The sequence below is a fragment of the Anabas testudineus genome, chromosome 18, assembly GCF_900324465.2.
Source record: "Anabas testudineus chromosome 18, fAnaTes1.2, whole genome shotgun sequence".
Taxonomy (NCBI): Eukaryota; Metazoa; Chordata; class Actinopteri; order Anabantiformes; family Anabantidae; genus Anabas; species Anabas testudineus.
Genome location: NC_046627.1, coordinates 22,658,413 through 22,666,099, shown reverse-complemented (window position 1 = coordinate 22,666,099; position 7,687 = coordinate 22,658,413).

Here is a 7,687-nt window from a genome sequence, read left to right as displayed (position 1 = left end):
TGGTTTTGTATTATGGAAATTCACTGAATTGTATTTAATTGAATTCTGTTTTGATTGTGTTTTTAACTGATTTGAACAAAGTATTTCATCGTTTGGAAAATGTACAGTAAAAGTATGGTGTCATGAATTATGGTAACTGTGGTCACTGAATGCATTTTGTGTGAAAACAATAAAAAAACATTCACCGTTTGCTCTACGTAGTCTTCTGTTTTGCTGACTGTGCAAAGAGCTTTGACAACGTGACTTCAGTTTGGACCAATGCTTGTTAGCAACCTGCTTTTTGTCTTGAAGTAGAAACCCAGATAACTAGTAAATCCCATTTCTAAGATCTTTAAAAATGCCCATTTGATCAATTAAATCAATTCTATTTCAGACCTTCAGTCACGCCTCTGGGAAAAGTGTTTATGTGACTCTTCACTCCCATCCTGTATCCAGTATCGACTAGAGCTATTTCCTTTCAGTCAATTGCCATCTTTCCTGTTAATCAATTAGCTTGACATGTAAACACTAATCATTGATCTCTACAGGTCCTGAAGTTGCATTTATCCAGTACCAGTGTAGGAATTCAGATGACAACCACAGCGTGGGAAGAAACAGAATGAAGCACTTTTAACTTGTAATGCACGTAAGTCATGTTCAGAAACGTTTCTCTTATACTTGTACGATAGAGGTTTATGACCTCATAGTTTTCTAACCTTGCCTTGAACCTAACTGGTTCATACTCATACAGTTTTCTTCTTCTTTTGATTTGCATTTCCTTTCTGTTTTGTTCCCGCCTCCTGACTTCAACAAACCAATCAAGTCAGTTGATGTGCAGCTCTGCACAACACATCATCAAGAATTGGGAGGTGGGTACTCAGGCTTCTCTGTGAGCTTCTACAACCTATGCCTATGCATTCCTATAACACATTAATGTGCACCGTTGGAGCATAATTACATGTTTATACTAATCTTCATCACCATAAATTAGTATTTTGATGTATTTTCCCTCCAGCCTCCTCCTCAGTATGTTTATGATGTAAAAATAGAATAGATACACATTTTTTCTTCACGGTGAAACAACTCCAACTCACACAGACCTGTATTCACTGTAGTTTGCATTGCAAGCAGTTTGCACTACAGGCAAATTAGCATCTATTCTGTCATGTGCTGTATTGCAAAGCTTTCAGAGGCAAATTTATGGCTTTGGAGAACTAGCGTGACTCTGTTCCACTCTCTCTGAATTTGTATTAAAACTGACCGGTTTATATCACATGGGGCAAGAAAGGATGGTGCAGATTCTTATGAGAACTACGTCTACTATATAGTATGTTCATTAGCCACAAAAATAATACCACCTGCCTAGTATTTTGTGAGGCCAGCAAAACAGTTCTCACCCATCAAAAGAAAACAGGTAACACTTGAATATTTTAAGTTGGTCTAACTATTAAGTTGGATAAACAACTGAATTAGGTTCAACGCTCAGTTAAGTGCATGCTATTCAGATGTCTAATGAGAAGTCTAGCACCCTTATGTAGTGTTGTCTCATCTTAGTTTTCCAAATAGTCACCACAAAGTGCAATGATTTAATTTAAACTACTTCATTTCTATCAAGGTGCATTTTATGGTTAGGGAAGAGAGATGTCAACATAAGCACACATGCAATATAATGCATGTCATGATTTGTGGGACTCTAAGCAGTGCACTGTATGCAGGTTAGATTAGGAAAAATAATAATAATTAGCTTCATACAGAATAAAACTATGAATTCTGTGGATCATTTTTGTTCCTCATCTCGACTATAGGGCAGGCTTTTTACTGGGTTACATAACGTTGTCAGATCCCAGCAGATACAATGAGCCATGTTTTGAAAAAAAGAAGAGAGAAATAAGGTGTTGCATTGTAGTTTTCCACAGAGACCGAAACAACAGAACGCAGTGACAACAAATGTCTTTCAGCAGCTGCTCCGACAGCTGCCGGGTGTGGCGTTAGCCTGCAGCCTGTAGCCTAGTTACAGCTGGCTCACCTAGCTGCAGTGTGGATGGAAAGTCACCAAACTGAGCCTGAAATGATATTTGAACATATACAATCTGCTGCCGTAAGAAGGCTGAATTCTGAATACGTAATATTAATGATGAAAGTGACGGAGATTCAGATTGTTCCGTTAATCTTTCGACCCCTTCACTTTCTTCCACCTCTCTGTTTTGTCCTCTCTAATTCCCTTTCCCTATACTGTAGAACTGGGTGCCCGTGAGTGCGTACATTAGTGAGCGTGTGGGAAGGTGTGATCTCACACAGCTTTACTGGTCTCTGTCACACATGCCGTTACGCACCTACACACACCCTGCAACACTTACAACAGCAAAACAGTTGCTGTTTGTGTAATGGGCCAGCTGCTGCAGCAGTGGACACCGTATATACGAACTATTGGAATTTTGTTGTAATTATCACCTCTCTCGCTCCATAAGCGGTGGCGCAACATGTGGACGTACATGTACATGCATAATCACGTACACAAATAACTATACACCCCACTGTCCGCGGTTACGTAACACAGATGCATCAGCCATACAGTACACCTACTGCTGTGCCACTCGCTTTGAAAGTTGTGTAACACGAAACAAGAGAGTTCAACCCCAAACACAATTTTCAAACTACCTGCTATTCAACTTTTAAAATGCAACCTTGGAGACTGTCTGTCTGTAAACAGTCATCTTCACGCAGCAGATGACTTTAATTATATTCCATTATGGGATTCTTGCTTTAACAATTTTGCGTGTGGGTGTGAAAAATATTCAAACGAAGGAACCTTTTTGTCTGTTTGTATTGTATTAAAAGGACTTCCAGCCTTGTCTTTCTGTGAATGATTCACAGTCTGCTCCTTCAGACTGAGCTATGCGCCTCCTCAGAAATATGATATCTGCCATCTGTCAGAAAGAAACATGTGGAGCATTTAGATTTGTGATGTTAAACCGTGATGATTCAGACTGTCTAATAAACAACGCCATCTTCTCTCTTGATTGTTTTTTTTCCTGCAGCTTCCGCAAATGACATGTAATATGAGTTTTGTTGTTTATTTGCTTCATTGCTTCTTTGTGGAAGATCATTATCAACCACGAAATGTCTTGAGGTTAGGGTTGAGTCTCACATTGGCGAGGTGCAGCGCTGATGTTGGGTGAAATGGACTGGTAGCAAAAGTTCCAATTCATCCCAAGGATCGTGGATTTATGATCAGTATCTACTGCTAATGCTGCCACCAATAGTGGCACACTGTGTGCTGCTCATATTCATTCAGTATCGTACCACCTGGTAAATGAGTTTCCTGCTGGAGGCTTGGTAAACCACTACAGAACTTTGAGGTTAACACCTCTGTGCTTATCTTGACTCCATTATTGCCAGCACAACAAATTTCAGCTATCTGTGGGTACATATGCTTTCTATATGAATGTATTGTAGTGTGTAGAGGCACAATTTTGTATTGAAATGGTTACAAAAATGATGGGACAGTCGTTCTATGATCAATGTTACTGTAGATTACAAAACGCTTCCAGTGCAAATACCATGAATTAATGAAATTTGGTTTATTTGAAGCACAAATCACCACATTATTATTGTTGTTGTTGTTGTTGTTGTTGTTGTTGTTGTTGTTGTTGTTGTTGTTATATTTCTTTGTACTACACACCACACCACATACCACTGCACATACCTGATCATACAGTACTTACTTATACTTAGAATCGATTTTCAATGCAGGACTTTTAACCTTTTAAGACCCAAGCTCTAATTTTAAATGCATTCTTTATTTCTCTTTGCTATTTGGGCTTATTGGAACCTGATAAGTATAAAAATTAAGCATCCTCTTTTCAAAAGCAGGTTCAGGATGACATCATATGACTACAACAACAAATTATAACACATTCAAAACATTTAGCATTACAAACTAGCAATGCCCTTTTCTTTACACACCTATTTGTGAAAGGCTGTGGAACAGTTGCGATCAGCTTGCACGCACAAGAACCCAAAATGTGTACGCCAGGTCCTAAGAGGTTAAATGCAAAAACAATTGATTGTTGTCACAATGTGGTTTCTGTGCTTTTACTTCTGCATCTGAATACTGTACCACCCCCCCCCCACCTACTCGCAGTGACAGACAGGTGAGGGTGGGTGGGTGTTTTTGTAAACACCAATCGCAGCATGCTGCTTCACTGGCAGCTCTGTGTTTGTGCTGCGTGTACAGCCAGGTTGTAAAAGCTAACAGGATGTGTTGCTGTGCTCTTTGAGGTTACCACCTGTTCGCTCACTCAGCCGTGTGTTCTCATGGAAACCGGTGCGGTGAAAAGCCAGGCCAGTCGAACACACAACAGCCTCTTTGTTTTCCCACTTGTGTCCGTCTCTATGCTGTGGGCAAATTATATCTATATCTGACCCCTTTGTTTTTGCTGCTGCTTGCGTTATTGGCTGCTAAATTGCACTTTCTCCCCATGTTCACCTGTAATACTCGGTCAGAGCTAGTTTGACGTGCCGTCTGGCACTTGTGGCTCAGCATGACTGTTCAAAGCACGCCTGCTGCATTAAGTGAGACTTCAAATGGCAGATGACTCAAATGTTCCAGATCTCTGTATTTATAGCTTCAATAGATTGTAGTGGGGCGGAGGCACTCGCTCTTTCCTCTCCATACGGTACCTCTACCTCTGTTTGTTGTTTTCTGTTTGTTTCTCTCGCCTTTTTATCTTCATCATTATTGGTTTCTTATTCCCCTTACTCCCCTGGAGACTCAGACACCGACTGAGAATTGAAACACCATTCATAAACAACAACATCACTGCGAGGGATTTTGATTCGGCAAGTCTGATGGAATGGCAGATTGTTATTTTATCATTTTAGTTAAGCCAACACGGATGAAAAGTCATTAAAGTGCTCACATAAATGGAAATTCAAACAGTTAAATTCCCATGATGAAGAAAAATGAGGTGAGGAAGATTGTGTGACATGATCATAAGAGCAGGGCAGCTGCTACAGTAAATCAACCTTGAGGTAAAACGGTTTTGTCAACTGATGTTTCCAAGGTCAAAATATATAATATACTATAAATAAAATATATATGTATGTAATAGAATAAGATGTTCAAGATATAAGGCATTCTTGGAAGAAGTTAGAAGTATGCATTGACATGAATAGTGGCTAAAATTGATGATTCATATTAATAATATTAATATTTCAATATTGCTGCCACTCCACTTTGAGCTACTACTTGATACCATATCAATGCTTTAAGTTTGAGTATTTAATGGTAATAATACTCAGATAATTTACAAGAAGAAGTCTTCGGAGGTAAAAATCATTAGGAGGCTGACCGGGTTTTCAGATAACCAAACTAATCGTCATGTCATTACAGTTCTCATCACAGACAGGCACCATGACATTCAACAATGAAATCATAGCTGTCTTCTCCTTTGATCTCTCTGACTTGTCTTGACTCCATTTCAGTCTCTTTCTTTTTCTGTCTTATTTGTCTGCCGCTCTGTTTTTCACTCCCAATCACCCCCATACCTCATTAGTGTTACCAGTCATTATCCTGTCCCACTGATCAAAGGGAAAGTCGCACACTATACTTAATAATTGATGCCCTTAAAGAGCCTGTCATTTGACTTCACTACCACTTACCATGCCTTCACTAACCGGCTACTGTTTTCATTTTCAATTTTCTCTTTCTACTTTCTACTTTTTTTTTATTTCCACTAGGTTCTGACTCTCGTCCTGCCCACTTCATGTTCTAGGTATTTTTAATGGTGGAATAAATCACTAGGTGGCAGCATAGTAACATAATAACATGCTGCATACATTGACAGTAAATGAAATGCACCAGGCTCTATGGTGTGGGCTGCTAATAGTTTAAGACACAGTATTGACTGTGGTAAGCTTGATCCCAGATTAGTGGAGCTGTGGAATAACTGCAGCACCATTCATCTTTTTGTTTATCCCTTTAATTTGTCTAATCCCCTGATCAATAAGCCCTGGGTTGATTCCAGATCAATTGAAATAATGTTCCCCCGACCCGTTAATGACCTTTTAAAAGAATATTGGTCATTTGCCGAGTCTGTTAGTCCTCAGTGTCTCACAGTTAATGAGGAGGTCACTTCCAAAACAATTAGGACCTCTGTGTAAGGAAGGACAAAACTCTTGGGTTTATGTGCTTTAAAAACCCCAAATATTAAGCATGCATCCATCCTGTTGTATTTTTTTATCAATACCATTTCAATTATATTTGATTCTTGTCTTTTTTAATTCAAAAGACCTGCCATTTGAGGCAAGAGGCATTTTTATGTATTTTGCTATGTCACAATAAAGTAAACCATAGCATATACAGGTTTTTAATGTATATATAGTGTATTCATTTTAAAGTGCAAAGCCACTTTTAAGATATTTTGCTAACAGTAACAGTTTCTGATTGTGTAACAAAACCTCGTGTTTTGCTGCACTTGTGCATGTGTCAACTAGACTAGAGTGGGACTTTTTGGTAAAGTTTTACTACAGATGAGAATCGTGTCTGCAAATAAAAAAAAGTTAATGATCACTGACAAATACTTGTTAACAAAGCAATGTTTAGTTAAGTTTTTATGTAAAATTAAGTTTCAAATCTCAGTAAGACACTAATGGAAAAAAACGAGATGAACTTCTATGACTGACAGATATAGGGAAACCTTCTTTTTCCACAGAAGCTGCTATACAAACTGACATCTGCTAATGGGCTCGAATGAGTCATTTTAGATATTTGTGTAAAGGCTTATTTTAAGATCTGATATAACCATCCTGTGTTCCTTGTACTGATTTAGACTGTGTGTGGGGGGGGACCTCAAAGTCTGGTCGTGGGTGGTGAGAACATGAATGACAGCAGAGTTGGGTGTAGGATTGAGGTATTTCCCATCCTATTTGTCATCAAGTTTGTTTCATAACACCAATCAGACTCCCCTGATGATAGGTGATAGTGATGTGGTAATAGCAATGCATCAAATGACAATATGAAAACAATGTGACTGTGAAAGGAGCCATTAATGAACCAACAGAGAATTAACAACTGCAACCAGCTGCTTTCAGAGAAAAAAGCTGTAATAACTATATGTATGTTATAGCACCAGTCAGCGGACCAGGCAGCACCTAGCTGGTGAACACTGAGGCGAAGTCAAACGGTCAATAGAGACCAAATGCAAAGCTAAAAACTGCCACACAGCTCTAAATTAGTCAGTCCAAAATGTGGGTGATTGGTAACAACAGTTTTCTAGTATATTTACCTAATTATCTTAAAAGCTAATGTTATGTCAGTGTAATCATTCCAATTTATTTCCACTGCCACCTAGTGGCCAAAGGAATCGGAAACTGTAGGTTTAAAAGACTCATTTCTTTTCTCATACTACACGGTCTATAAGCCACCAGCTACTGCTGGCAGCTAGCTAGTTTTGTTTGACATACACTTTAAATGTCATATGGGTGCTTGTAGACAGTTAGAGCTCAGTGGGGTGATTTTAATAAAGGAAAAAAAAACATTTTTAAACAGATAAATGCAATGATAATGATGGAAATGAAATTAATGAGCAGAAAGTGATTGCACACAAAATTAGATGCACGATTTAGCCTATTGCAGTAGCAGAACTACTTAATAATGCGTATCATCTTTGCAAACACACAGCAATAGGTGCAGTCGCCTGTGAAC